The 15,301-nt window shown below is 46.4% G+C and overlaps 1 protein-coding gene across 3 annotated transcripts in view; it reads left to right on the top strand.

The window, feature by feature from the left end:
* Positions 1-3,623: 3,623 nt before the first annotated feature.
* The window catches only part of SRCIN1 (SRC kinase signaling inhibitor 1), a 262,667-nt gene continuing 250,989 nt past the window's right edge, over positions 3,624-15,301 (top strand). For all 3 annotated transcript variants that reach the window (XM_060281451.1, XM_060281449.1, XM_060281445.1), the window contains exon 1: positions 3,624-3,742. The gene's annotated coding sequence lies outside the window, so the exon portion shown is untranslated. The remainder of the gene's footprint in view (positions 3,743-15,301) is intronic.

Raw genomic sequence — 15,301 nt, 5'->3', positions numbered from 1 at the left:
CGCCCATCTGGCTGGGTTTCCCCAGCCACTCTGGGTGGCTTCCAACAGAAACTGAAATAAAATAATCCATTAAACATTAAAAGCCTCCCTAAACAGGGCTGCCTTCAGATGTCTTCTAAAAATCTGGTAGCTGTTTTTCTCCTTGACATCAGATGGGAGGGCGTTCCACAGGGCGGGCGCCACCACCAAGAAGGGCCTCTACCTGGTTCCCTGCAACTTGGCTTCTCGCAACGAGGGAACTGCCAGAAGGCCCTCGGTACTGGACCTCAGTGTCCGGGCAGAACGATTGGGGTGGAGACGCTCCTTCAGGTATACTGGACCGAGGCCTTGTAAAGGATCCTAAATGCACACAGCACTACTTAGAAGATGCTCAGGTTCTGGCCTTGGCGAGCCCCCAATGGAACATTCACTATGAATGCCTCTCTGCACACCCTTGTTGAATAAACAAGGGCATTCCTACAAGAGCATTTGATCTGAGAGAGTCAACAGTGTCTCATGTTGCGTTGCACATGCATTTGCCTCAAGGCCTCCTGGCAGTCTATGGCACTCTACAAAGCTGGTGCTGCAAAATCAAGGGGTCCAAGAGCTCCTGGCAGGCCCACTGAAGTTAAGAACATGCAAAAATGTTGCTGAGGGGCTAATAGCCTACGATTCCATGCTGGCTGCAGAGGGGGAAACCCCCTCCTCCTTAGCTGGCAATGAAACTCAAGCTGCTGACTTCTTAGACTAGTAAGAAAATGAAATAAAGGAAAAGAAGTACTACCCAGTGGGTTGGTTAAGAAAGGACAGATTGCTCCACCTACTCCCTGCCATTCCCTTCTGTTGTGGCTAGCATGGAACCGAGTGGAAAGGCAGAGGAGATGGGCAATGCTCTGTCTGTTCCTTTTCTGCCAGAGTTCATGATCACAGCCTCTGGCTATTAGACAAGTTGTTAAATCAGCCTTGTATTTCGATGCCATGCCAAGACTGCCTTGCTTCTCCCCAGCTTTTAATTAACAATAGTGCACCTTTTATGTCTCTTTATGGCTGCTGCTTTTAGTCTTGCGCTGTTGTTTTATTACTGTTCGTGGTTTCATTGTTTTATGAATTTTTTTCCCTAAGCTGCCTTGAAAATTAGTTTATAAAGGGAAAGGTGGAGAATAAACACTTGTTATTCAAAATAAATAACAAATACCTGGCTGGAATGCTGCATACAAATGGCAGGCCATAGGTTTGACAGCAGTGGGCTGTAAGCTTGTAGGCATTGCTTAATGTTTTCTGGGTTAAACTGGGAACTGTAGTTTAAGGGTGCTGGGAATTGCAGTTACATGAGGGGCATACTAGAGTTTCCAGGTTTCTTTTGGGGAAGTCATGTCCGTGGTGTGTACACAGCCTGAAAAAGATGGCATTTCTGCTAAGGATTTGTCAAGACTTTGATAAACCTCTCCTCCTTCATTTATTTTGAGACTGACGTGGAATAACAGACAAAATGATTGGTTTCTGACTTGGGTTTAGTTCCCTGCTGATCCATCTAATTAATGCCTTCTAACAGTGCAATCTTATGTAAGTTTACCTGGAAGTATGACCAGTTAAGTCCAATTGAGTCTAGCAGGCCATCCTCTTTCTCCCTCAGCCTTCATTCTCGCCCTTCTAAAATTATTAGGAGTGTTGCCCTTCCTTTCAGTGTTGCTATGGAGGAATGATGGTATTGCATTTTATGTGCACAAAAATGTTGCATAAACAAACCTCTGTATGGGGTCAACCTGTTTGTATGTTTTGTAGAACCAGGTTACTAGAGTGAGGTCAGTGGCAAGTTGCAGACACAGAAGGCCTGCTTATATTCACTTTAAGCCCGGGATTAATTATCCCACATATTGTTGCCAAAAGAAAACGAGCTTCCCTCCAGCCGGGAACACAGTATGATAGTGCCTTCTGTTCATTTAACCATCTCCTCCAGTCAGTAGGGTGCAAACAAAGTGCTGTCTTCTGCAGCACTTCAGCATGCTCCCTACCAATTGCCTCACATGATGCAATCCAATAGGCACCCATATTCATAGGCATGAAGCGACCAAGGAATCGCACATAAAAGAGTACTTCTAAAATAAATGCCTTGTTGCAGATAAGCTATGTGAACTGTCTGCCTGCTGTTTGTGATGGACTCCCTTGTTTTAGAGAATCTTCAGCTAGCTCCTATAATTCTTTGGTTCTCTTCACCCTCCTTAACTCACTACAAATGTCTGTATTTCGGGCAAGCTTGAGGACTAGAAGCGTGTCTTAAAATACAAATTCAGAGGTACACTTGCAAGCCGGGGTGGGGGTGGGGTGGAGAGTGACCAGATTCCAGGCTAGAAAACTAGATCCAAACTTGCTGCTGCCTTGCTAATAATTATGTGAAAAGAATGCTGAATTGCCAAACAATGGACTGAGAGTGGCTAAGGCATGATTGACAGCTGCCACCATCGTCTGGGGGAAATGATTGCAACAAAGAAACTGCACTGAGCTTATTCTTCCATCTCCTTCTCCTACCCCCATCACCCCTTCCAATTTTCTTTTCTTGATGAAATTGTCCGTTCCAGTGAAATCAATATCAATTTCCATCTGGAGGTGGGGGTGGGGATGAGGGCGCCGTGAGTGACGGCTGCAGATCGTAGAGCTTCCACTCTCTCTGTTTCAAATGGATCTTTCAAGTAACATTTTGCACTCTTTACGTCGTTTTGTCTTCTTGACAGCCCTGCAGAGTAGGGCTTGGAACAGGACAATGCCTAGGCTCCTATCTCCAGGCAGCCATGGATGTGATTTGCGCAGACTGCTCTATTTCCACTGCAGCCAACATAAGGGTTGTCCTGAGGAGTAAGCAAGCAAACATATGCGTTTCAAAGCACTCTGTACACAGATTAACTGGAGTCCATTGGCCTTCTGAGTCCCATATCTTTACCTTCTGACCAGTGGCATACATTTGTGGGCAGAGGATAAAGTGCCCGGGGATTGGGAGGGCGCTGGACTCGAGTCGTGCCATAGCCTTTGGCAAGTCGCTGCCCTCCCAGCCACAATACTCCTGTCCTGTCAAATAGGAATATATATGTGTTTTCACACCACATGCCTGTGAACAACTTTACTAGATGAAGGTTCATGGTTGCAGCAGTTCTAGGGTTACCCTGTCTATACTTTTACCTGTGGAAGAACCCAGCTTATGCAGAGAGAGAGAGAGAGAGAGAGAGAGAGAGAGAGAGAGAGAGAGAGAGAGAAGGGAGAAGCCACAGATTTGCCTTTGCATTGTGGCCGCACAGGTTCGGCTGCCTCCACCGGACCTGGCAGCATATGCCAGTAATTATGCACCGCCCTTGTATTCTTATTACCACCGTGATATCCTCCTGGCGTTTGTGCTAGACATCTATCTCTGAATAAAAGGTAGGGGCCTTTAAGAGGGGGAGAAGGGGAGAGAGAGAGAGTATGTGTCTCCCCCCAGCACTTTAATCTATCATGAGCTAATGTGTTTTGCCCATTCTGTTCCTTTGTACTATCGCCAAGGCGTGCGCACACACACACACTCACCCGCGCTCTCTTGTTGCACTTCTGCCACCAAGCTCTGATGGTTGGCTGGGCCTGAGCGAGTCCGCGAGAGACAGAGAGAGAGAGAGAGAGAAACAGAGAGGCAGAGTGACTGGCAGACAAGGCAGACGGAGGCAGAGGAACAAAGCCGAGACAACAATGGGAAATACACCGTCTCAAGGCATGTCAATGTTCATCCATTCTTAAGTAGCAGGTATTTTTTTTTATTGGTGTTTTGTTTTTTTCTCTCAACCCTCCCTTTCTCTTTCCCCAAACCCCGCCGGTACCTTAAAGATGCTCCTGCTGCTCTGGTCGTGCCGTTATAGCCGGAGGTGTCGGCGTTTTGCTTGGAATCGAAACACAGGGAATGGACGTGGTTGTGGTGTTGTTATCATTTTTTTTGTAAAGGGGAAAAAGGGGTGTGTGGCGGGGTGACAGAAGCTCCCCCCTGCCCCTTGTGGTTGGGGAGGCAAGGTAGGATTCTGACTATCAAATCTGCCACTTAAGTGGGTGGTAGGGTGTGTGTGTGCTGGGGGAGAGATCTTAATATATAAACACTGAGCAGTTGTGCAGCCAGTGCTTTCTTTGGGTCTGTATATTTCCCCACCCCATTGTTGTCAAGGCTGCTGAGCTCCGGGGAGATTAACTAGCTACCGAATCTGCTGCCCTAGAAATATTGCTGAAAATAGAGGGGGGAGGGTGGACAGGCAGCACATATTGATAGGTAGAAGAGCCCCTTTGTTACCTCCCCACCACCTGCTACCTGGCATGAAAAGGTACATAAAGATTTGCCTGCTGATTTCAGTTTGTCAGTGGTTGCACTGCTGTTTCTCCCCCTCCCCACTCACAAACCACCCCTTTTTATAATTATTATTTTTTCTCCCCTGCTGGAGATTAAGGTTGTTGCTGACTGCTTTGTTAACTCAGGAAGGCAGTAGGGACTAGGGGAGAGAAAGTAACTGAGAGAAAGAAAGAGAAAAGATGTGAAGAGGAGAGACGATTGATGGGGGTCTTCTTCTTCTTCTTCTTCTTCTTCTTCTTCTTCTTCTTCTTCTTCTTCTTCTTCTTCTTCTTCTTCTTCGTCTACTCAGTAGCTTGAGTGTGATTGCAGAGTGGGGGACCCTTTGGATTTCAGGTTGCATCTCCAACTTGGGGATTCTTTGCTTCCTTCTCTGAGCATCCGTGCAGGACCAAAATAAAGAAGAGAAAGCCACATCAGATATAGGAGATGGGAGAACGGAAAATAATGCATTGATTTCTTTCTTTCTCTCACCTTTGTGATGCAGAATATAGGATGCTTGTGTGGGGACATGCATGACGGATGGTTAAGAAACACGTTTCCCGGGAGATGTTGTGCACGCACATGTATGTGTTGGAGGCATCTTAGATATGTGAAATTCTCTCTCTCTCTCTCCTCCCCCCCATCACCTAGCAAGGTTCTTTCTCTCTCTTCACCCTCACCCCACTTGGCCAGCTACCATGTGCCAGCCTCTTTCAAGGGAAGAGCTTGTGATCGAGTTGGGTGTCCACTTGAGGTTCACAAGAGGGTCTGGAAGAGAAGAATCTTATGGTGGGAGACCGGTCTCTGATGGGAGGAGTAAGGAAATGGAGAGATGGTTGATGTTGGGGTTACGACTGGCTTAGCCACGGAGGCAACTACATAATGGCCTGGGGTTGTCACAATTCCAGGGGCATCTTACCTTAGCTATGCAGGTGTCTTGAAGAGGGAGCCTCTGCCTTGACTTTTGCAAGAAGTGCACAAAAGCAGCTTAACAGCTCCCTGGAGGGGTGAAACCCACACCCCTCCTGCATTTCACGGGGACACACAGGGCAGGAATCTTCTTATCTTCACCTCCCTCCCTCCTGGCACTGATGCAGTTTTAAAAAGAAGGGAGTGAAATTAAACATGAATACGAGGCAAATAGGATAACGCTCAAGTTTTAGATCATTTAATGTGCTATTGCTATTCCATTTGCCATATGATAAGACATTATCATTAATAACAACAATAATTTAATTCATTAGTTACTTCGTTTGAAGCGTCTCTGGGCAGTTTCACAACAAAACATGAAGACGATTGCATTTACAAAAAGCTATTTAAAATAATTTCATATATAAAAGTGATTTCAAATCCAATACAGATACTGATAAGACAATACAGATAAGACATGCGTAGGTGCATGCATTTTAATTCATTTGCAGCAGCAAAAAGAAACCTTGGGGGAAGTGGGAATTCTAAAAGGCAAGAGAGATTTGCTTAAGGGTTTGGAGAAGCAGCAGCCCTTTGTGTTTCTTTCATATGCTATCCTTGACAGAGCAACAGAAGGATTTTTCCCCCCTAAGTGTGTGTGTGATCTGGCCTCTAAGGTGGGAGTTGCCCAGTTCTGAAAAGTTCTCTGTTTTGCCCCTGTCCTCACCTGCCCCTTTACTCCAGACCACGGTGCCTGGCCTTGATCTGTTGGCAGTAGGGAAGATTTGAAAATCGAAATTTATGTGCTGATAATAAAGCTAGCGACAAAGATGAATAAATCTGAGGTTTGTGGGGTTCTCAATGTTTGGTGGTGGGCAAAGAAAGACATTTCTAAGCAAAAAACGGCCTTTTACGTTCGTAGAAGTGCTGCAACATTGTTGAATCAAAAAATAAAATAGATTCTGTGCTTAGGTACACAAGCAACCACTTTGCTCGTATAATACAATAGAGAGGTTTGGAACTTTCCCCTTTGTTTAGAATCAGACTGCTGAGGAGGACAGAGTGACACAGGGCAAGGAAGGAAGAGTTTCAAAGGGTGTGTGAGTCAGGGAGGAGTTGGGGAGCTTAAAGGAGTCAGCAGGGCAGAGACTAGGCTCACCAGAGAAAGACACTGCATTTTAAAAATATAGAACCATGGAATGGTAAGAGTTGGAAGGTAACCCCAAGGGTCATCTAGTCCAACCCCCTGCAAGGCAGGAATCTCAATCCAAGCATCCAAGACAGATGGCCACTTAACCTCTGCTTAACAGCCTCCAAGGGAAGGAGAGCCCACCACCTTCCGGGGGAGCCCATTCCACCATGGAACGGCTCCTCTCATCAGAAAGGTCTTCCTGATATTTACTAAGGAATCTCCTTTCTTGTAACGAAGCCATGGGTTCAGGTCCTATCCTCCAGAGCAGGAGAAAACAAGATATGCTTCTTCCTTCCGGTTCCTTCTGGTGAACCGTGTTCATGTTTCCGCTCCTCCACATGCAACTGCTGGGTGACCTTGGGCTAGTCACACTTCTCTGAAGTCTCTCAGCCCCACTCACCTCACAGAGTGTTTGTTGTGGGGGAGGAAGGGAAAGGAGAATGTTAGCCGCTTTGAGACTCCTTAGGGTAGTGATAAAGCGGGATATCAAATCCAAACTCTTCTTCTTCCTTCATCACTGGAACAAAAAGGAAAAACTACTTCACTCTGCATGTATATAATCCATGAAACTCTTTGCTACAGTGTGTTTTGATGGCCATCATAGAATAATAATAGAATAAGCCACTTTTCAAATCAAGGCACAAGAGGAATAGTCTCCCTAGTATTTTCAAACCATGATAGCCAGCAGTGGAGCCTTCTGCTTTGGGGCCAAGTTACTTCTTTCAGCCAGAATCTAGGGACTGGGGTCGATAATTACTTGTATATATAAATAGACAGTTCCCCAAATCCCATCTCTTTGCTGTGCTTTAGCGAGAGGAAAACAGGAGTACTGAAAGGGATAGGGAAACAGAACTAGGGAAACAAGGCCAGTTCTTCGGTTGGAAGAGTGCTATGATATGTGTTGCCCATCTCCATCTCAGGAACTCACTTCAGGATGGGGCTAAATGGAGCATGTAGTGCTCTGGATGACTGTAGCCTCAGAAAATCATGCCCTGTTAGGCTGCCCAGCAACACAGCAAGGCACAGCCTTCCTGGTCAAGCACTCTCAGTGTTGGGATGGAAGATTGTCATACCACCTCAAAAAAAGACTGGAGCCAGCAGCACTGGAGGGGGGAGTGAGGTAAGTTAGCAGTAAAAGTTGGTAGTGGGGCCCAGCAAGGAGGGAGGAGCTGAAACAGGCTGAGGAGCTCTGATGGCAGGAGTGTGTGGGGTTAAGTGGGGAAGGGTGAAAGAAGCAAGTGGGTGGGTTGAGGGGAAGGTAAGAGGGAAGGCACTCCCTATTCCTTCTCAAACGCCCCTCCACAGCTGTTGAATTTCATGCACAGTTATTGGGAAAATCATAATGCTTGGTATTTATGATTCCTTCCATTTCCGATGTTCTCAAACTGCGAGTGTCGTTGCTTATGTAGCCGAAACAGCACCACCCATACACAGGAGGGGGTGGAGGGCATTAGCAGACTCGGGAGATTCCCAAAGGCTTGCAAAAGTACAAAATATATTTAGCGGGGAAAGAAATTTTAGGGGGACGCCCCCCGCAAAACAGCTCAATGATGACTGAGCATGCATGAAAGACTGCAGGTGAGGAGGAGATGGGAAAATGGGAGCAGGGAATGCTGGAGCCCTGTAGAGCAGCAATCCAAACCACTACAATTTGTTGCAAGTCCCACTTGCACTTGCTTCTGTCTCCTCCCACCCTGCTGGAGAGGTATATTTATATTTCCTATTTCCTTAGCACTCAAAGATTTATCTCAGTATTCCTTAACAATAACCCCGTGTAGCCAACCCATATTACTCAAGGGGAAGGGACTGGGACTCAGCATGAGTGTCTTGCCAAAGACTGCATACTGCAGGCGAGGGGAAATTTGGCCCTCCTGATGTTGTCGAACTACCACTACCATCAACCCCAGCAAGCATGGCCAATACTGTAATGGCAACAACCTGAGGGATAAAGGTTTCCCACACCTGAACTGTTGAGTTCGGTCTTGAAGTGAGATTTGAACCAGGAGCACTTGGTTCATAGCCACTCTGTGAAACACCAGCTCTGCTGCCATCAATTTCTGGACTGCTTGTGACGTTTGTTATGGCACCTAGCTGAATGCTGAACTAGATCAGTTTGACTCTTAAATACATTTTTAAAAACCTCCACAAAGTCTGATGTCTTTATTTTCATGGGGAATAGAGGCACATAGGAAGCAGGGGGTGGGAGACTAGGGAGATGGAGTAGTAGCAGAGGACTACTGGCCCATGCCTTTGAATTGATGGATTATTTTTGTCCTGTGTGCTGGAGCCTGAGGGCTGGAGATTGACTTGGAGATGGTCAGGGAGGACAGCCTGCAGTTGCTTAGCAACTGCTAGAAAGGGGTGGGAAGCAGTGGAGGTGTTGAAAAGGGTACAGAGAAAAGAGTCTGCATTGCTGACACAGCTCTAAGGATTCAAAACTGGGATGGGCTGCAGAGCCAAGTCCTAATGTGTGGCCCATCCACCAGCAACTAAACTTTGGGGTCCCTTTCTTATGAGACAGAGAGACTCATATTGCAACACTTAATTCTGCTTCCTTTCCACACTACACTGTTCTGCCTTGGGGGAAGCATCATATCTCTTTGATAAAGCATCTACTCTGCATGCAGAAGGTCCCAGGTTCAACCCCTGGCATCTCCAGGTAGGACCACTAGTCTGTAGATGGGCCAGTGGTCTGACTCAAGTATAAGGTAGCTTCCTATGTATTAAGGCCTCTTCAACAGCTCACTAGTTCATCACCTCTCGAATCTGCTTGGCTTCCATTCAGAGTGCATTAAGATGAATTGGACAGCACGCAGATGTGCCCTGTGTAGCTATTTCTCTTAAAACATCAGCATATTGAACTATTCAGCCCATTAACCTTACTTAAGTCGCAAGGTATACACTGGGTAAAATAATAACAGTCCTTTCAGGGGTCCTCGGCAGTGACCCTGCTACCGGTACTTGGTCATTCAGATCACTGCTGTTTGTTATACTCCTGGTTTCCAGATTGGCATTCTTTTAGGATATCCAGTATGTCATAATGACCAGCCTAGCCTTTCCTCTGTGGTCATTTAGCCCAGGGCTTGGGCAGATGGTAGAGCTGGATCTTCTGACAGATCTCTGGTTGATTTGCAGTAGATCAGCAAGGATTTCTGACTCCAAATCACTAAACAGTAGCAGTAACAAAATGATTCCCTTTCCACTCTGAATTATATTGCTGAAATGTAGAAAGCTTGGGCTAACTCTGAGTGGAAGCACTATGAGTTCTGATACTCAAGACAGGTTCCTAGGCTCTGAATATTTTAATTCTAGCTGTATCACTTGGCTCAGGTTGATGACCCTTGGGGTTCAAGTAAAAGAACAATAACCAAGAAGATCCTGCAGGACTGAAGTCTGTCCACCCTTGCTTCAGTCCATAGGTCTGGCTACTTGGTCAGGCAATACTGGACATTTCCATATGAGCATTTGTCCTGTTTTATTTGCAGGGAGATAAGACAGTGATGACTATTTATAATGAGCATTTGCTCTGATTTGTTTTCAGGGAGGCTAGATGACCTTGTGGCAAAGCAGATGTTAACCCACACCTTCCTGTGCAATTTCCCCTCACTTCAAAAAGTCAAATATTGGGGGTTGGGAAGCAACTTCTTTTGTGCAAGAGCTCCCAACCCACTATAATTGTGCTTGAGTCCTACCCAAAAATAGTAGTAGTCTGGAAGTGCCCACTGTTACTCTTCCAGGCTCATGAGGATGGATTCCCTGCCAACACACATGCCCTAAACTTCAGGTTCTTCGGCAAATGCCTGCCGTGCCCCTACCCTCATGGCATCCCTCTTTTCCTTTTGCAATTTCTTGTGTTTCAAACTGGTCCACTTGACATCTCATCATGTCCTGGTTCATGCTGCTTTTCTGAAGGGGCTCCCCCCACCCCAGTTGTGATACTGAGTATTCACAAAAAAAACAGCTTGAACGTCTGCAGCCCCGCTGGAAAAACCCACTTGTTTTGCTTGCCTGTGTCTGTGTGAAAAGCCAAATGTGCGAGATGCGGGGGAACTGATCTTTGTGCTTATTTTCCATCAATGTCCTCTTTATGGCTGCTGCATCATCATCTTCTCCAGTGCTCTAAAGAGGGAGTGTTGATCAGTGCTCCAGCGGCCACAGGCTTCTCACTGAGAAGGCATCCAGCTCCAGCCAGCTGCCCTGTAGCCAATCGTAGACTGTGCGGAGCTAACAGCGGTACCAGGCATCGGACCAAACCTTTACTGTAGCAAAGAGGCCCGTTGTAACCATGCGGGGAGGAGGCCTGCCAAAAGGGGGTGAAAAAAAGAGAAGTCCTCTAACTAAATAAAAATGAAACAAGCTGGGATTTAATTATAGGAATTGATTCTTCTCTTTGCTGTACATTGATTTGTACTGGGCAGTCATTGCTAGAGACAGCACAGCTGCCTTCTGCCCTCTGTGGTAAGCTGGCCTCCCAATGTACGCACACAGACACACACTCCTCTCGTTCTGCCAGCATGCCATTGGGAAGGGGAGGGGAGGGTGGCTGCATTTGAATATTCTTGGCATGAGGAGGGATTCAGGCTGCCTATGTCATGTGGGTGTGGAGGGAAAGAATTTGTTTCCTTTAGGGAACGAAGCAGCATAGTGGCTATTTTTACATCCTGAGCTATGACACTTCTCCAGATTCCACCACCATCTGGGGTACCAGGGACGGGGTCCTTCAGTGGCAGGGCCTGTCCTGCCCCAGGGGGATACCCAAAACCATGGATATGTGATGATGGCTCAAGGAAAGAGGAGATGAAAAGCTCCAGTGTTCCAGGCACACAGGAAGGCAGAGAAAAGTTGGATCAGCACCTTGGAGAGGGACCTAGGTGTGTGTCCTGGGACCGCAGTTCACAGTCCTGCAGCTACGGTACAGCATACAAGTTGCCCTGGAGCAACTAGGAGATCTTCATAGCCTGGGCTAGGTATTGCTTGACGAGGGGCCTCACCCTCTGAATGCTACACATGGCTAGTTAAAAGGGCTACTGCCTTCCTCTACAGCTGTTGGCTTCTCTTAAGCCAGGGGTTCGCCAACATTTGACCCTCCAGATGTTGTTGCACTGTTGCTCCCAGCAGCCCCAGCCAGCACGACCAATGTTTAGGGAGGAAGAGAGTTAGAATAATAGAATCACAGAATTGTAGTATGCCACGGGACCCTGAGAATTATCCAGTCCAACTCCCTACGATGCCGGAAAATGTAGCTGTCCCATATGGAGATCAAGCATGCAACCTTGGCATTATCAGCACCGTGCTCTAACCAGCTGAGTTATTGTTGTCACAATATCTGGAGCAGGCGCATCTCGTCCCATGTTGCCATTTGTGGCAAAACAGGAAGTGCCTCCCTGCCTGCTGTGGCTGCCTCCAGCACTGCTGCTGCACCTCTGCCACTTTCCCGTGATATTTCACGAGATCTCACCAGAAATTGGCATTGATGCTGGTGCCTCTTCCCCACCAGCGGTGGAGCCTACAGGGCAGGTGGGAAATTAGTGGGGATGTAGCCTCAGAGGTTTCTGCCGCCTGAGGTGGCAGCTTCACCCCGCTTCATGGGTGGGCCGGTCTTGATCTGGAGGGCCGCAGGTCAGACACCCATGTTTTAGGCCCTGGAGTTTCAAACTGTGGGGATATCTTCTTGGAGTTCTCTGAGGAGTCTGTGGGCCAATCTTCAGAGCCTGGTGCCAGAGGTGTCCTATCAGACTTTAGGGGAGCAGGTATGGGCTGCCAGGGATTGAAGCTGTGGCCTTCTGAATACAAAACTAAAGCTTTTTCACTGTGCTATGCCTCTTCCCCCGCAATATAACACCAGCCATACATTTCACCCCCTGGATTCAGGTCTTTGGCTAAAATCCCACCACAAACTCAGCAGGTAGTCTCAGGCAAGCTACCTTCCTCAGCTTCAGCCCATCACCTCTGATATAGGGATAATGATACTGACCAAGCATAATAGTTGTGATAAATTCTACAATTGTGTCTGGGAAGCGCTTTGAACGCTTAATATTCAGCATTGTTCCTCAGGCCTCCAGAAGACAGAGATGGGCTTTGTTCTATTTCTTGCCATTAAGATGCTTTGTAATATATCAATAAGTCATAGAAACAAACAAACGATGCTATTTCACAGAATAGAAGAGAGTAGGAGGCAGAGCATGACCGAAAATAACAGAAAAAGGTGTTGAAACAATGAAAGGTGGACATATTTATTACCTTGGTAAGGATACAGGCTGGGACTGGGTAGGTAGGGTTTCTTTTAGAGTAGGGATTCAGATGTTTTTGTGACCTTTTTAACGAAACACCTTACCTTCTCTTCTGTTCAGAAACTGGAAATGGGCCACCCATACCTAACACTTGTCAACTCTGCTCTCTTTCTGCTTTGCTCTGCTTACCTGGGCAAGACTGATTCATTTGCTTAGTCTTCCCGCATCTATCTTGTAACTACTATTCTCCAATGAACTCAGACTCGTTATTTCTGGCATGGGGTGGAAAGTTGCAAGCCAAGATTCTCTGCAAGTGAAGAAAAAAAAAAGCACAGAATATTTAATTCAATTGAGATAATTCAGCATCCTGGGAATCTCCCTTTTCATTCCTTGACTGAATTGTCAGCAGGTGGGGGAAGGGACCCTGTGGGCACCCAGGAAGACATCTGTGGGTGCTGGTGCGCCCACGGGCACCACATTGGAGACCTCACTCTGTATTACTTCACTCACTTCAAATATGGTAAGCTGATGAGGCCCCTCCTGCTTATTCTTCTGACTGAGGCCCTTAGCTTCTGTCCCAAAATCTTTTCCTGATGGCACCATTGTGCCATTTTCAGTGGGAAATCTTTTATTTTCTCATTGAAGTAAACAGAACTAAAGTGCTTAATGGTGGATAGAGATATAAAGGCGCCCTAGGATGGAAAAATGGAGTGGCGGTGGGGAATATGTTGCCCCCTATTCTTCTCTTCTTTTTTCAGGCCATCACATCTCTAATGTTGAATGGCGCATGCGGAGTTTGTACCCCTTGAGGTTGTGAGGATAGTTGAAAAGATGCAAACAGCACCCAGTGAAATCTCAGTGGCTGAATTGGAGAGGGTTTTAGTGCCCTGCATTGTTGTTCTGATGGATGCAGCATAAATTGTGTAAAATAAGCAAAACGAATTGTGCAAAATAACCCACTATATGTGCATCTGGTTTGTTTGGCATCATTTATACAGGATGCAGAATTCAGTTATGGCGACAGCTTGATGCAGTGTACACAGAACCCTGTTTATTTCTGAGATCTCCCTCTTGATTATTCCATCGGAGTGCAGGGTTCTAACAACAAGGACCATAGGGGCCTAAATGAATAATTGGTTTCCAAGTTCCATAGTAGTAAACTGCTTGGAGGATTTCGGCAACCAAGCAGAATATAAATCTTGTCAAACAAACAAACAAACAGCAAGTTTAAAAAATTGCTTCCTGATTTAAACAGTGGTACATTCCATGTTGATTGTCATATCATATTTGTTGCTTTTTTAAAAAGTGTTGTTTATGCTGGCTAACACAACCTCTGGGGCTCAGCACTGCATGCAGAAAGCGTCCCAGGTTTTCTCCCTGGCCTCTGCAGCTAAAAGGACCTTGGGAAATATCCATGCCTGAGACCATGTGGAGTCATTGCTAATTGGAGTAGACAGTAGTGGACTAAACATCCAAATGGTCTGACTCAGAATAAGACAGCGTCACAAATAATAATACAATTGTAGAGTTGGAAGGGATCCCGAGGGTCATCTAGTCCAAGCCTCTGCAATGCAGGAATCACGCTTATTCGTTATATGGCTTTTAAGATCGTAAGAAGAGCTCTGTTATCAGACCAAAGGTGTGTCTAGTTCAGGCATCCCCAAACTGCGGCCCTCCAGATGTTTTGGCCTACAACTCCCATGATCCCTAGCTAACAGGACCAGTGGTCGGGGAAGATGGGAATTGTAGTCCAAAACATCTGGAGGGCCGAAGTTTGGGGATCCTGATCTAGTTCAGTATCCTGTGCTCACAGGGCCCAAGGCAGACCTGAGTGCAGCAACACTCTTCCTACTTGGGATTCCCCCAGCAGCTGCTATTCAGAGACATATGGCCCCCAACAGTGGAGGTGGAATGTAGCCATTGATAGCCCTTATCCACCATGAATTTATCCAGTGATTTTTTTTGGGGGGTGGGGTGACGACAACGCAGGGGTATGCATACCCCTAAACATTTTGTGAATTTAAGTTTCACCTCGTTGAGGGGCACTATTTCAATGTGAGTAGGAAAATGAGAGTAAACATTTTTAAAGAAAAAAAGCACTCAATTTGTCCAATTCTCTTTCATTTCCAAAATTTCACTATGTGATACATGAATAAGTCCTTTCTCTTGTCTGGTCTGAATCTTCCAACATTCAGCTTCGTTGGAGCAAGGGGAACCTCTTTTAAGGACCTGCCACTATGTTGCCCCCGGGTGTGTAGGCTTGGCCTTCCCTGAGCCAAAGCTGATGGAAAAGGAACTCTTTCAAGTTTCTTTCCAGAGACAGCAAATACTTTTTTCTTTCAGGCAGTGGAACTACTGTGTCTTTCCTTCCTCCCCCCCACCCTCTTTTTCTATCAAAATTTTAGACTGTAAGTGTCATGGGGCAGAGACCTCTTATGTATGTCATTCTGTAAAGTGCCACATTCACTGATATGAATGGACAAATGAGTAAGAGAAAGCTTGTCTAGGGATGTTGCAGGCTGCAGTTTCCTACAGTCTCCCCAACTTGCTGCAGAGCTGTGTGGTGCAGAATTTAGAGAACCCCAAGCTATTACTGATTCACCCAGGGAGAGGCTATTTTGGGATCGAGAACATTCTTGCAAAATGAAAAATGAAGTTTGT

This window comes from Zootoca vivipara, chromosome 13 (assembly GCF_963506605.1).
Source record: "Zootoca vivipara chromosome 13, rZooViv1.1, whole genome shotgun sequence".
Lineage (NCBI taxonomy): Eukaryota > Metazoa > Chordata > Lepidosauria > Squamata > Lacertidae > Zootoca > Zootoca vivipara.
Note: the sequence above shows the minus strand (reverse complement) of the source record. Positions and strands in the feature narration are given on the sequence as shown.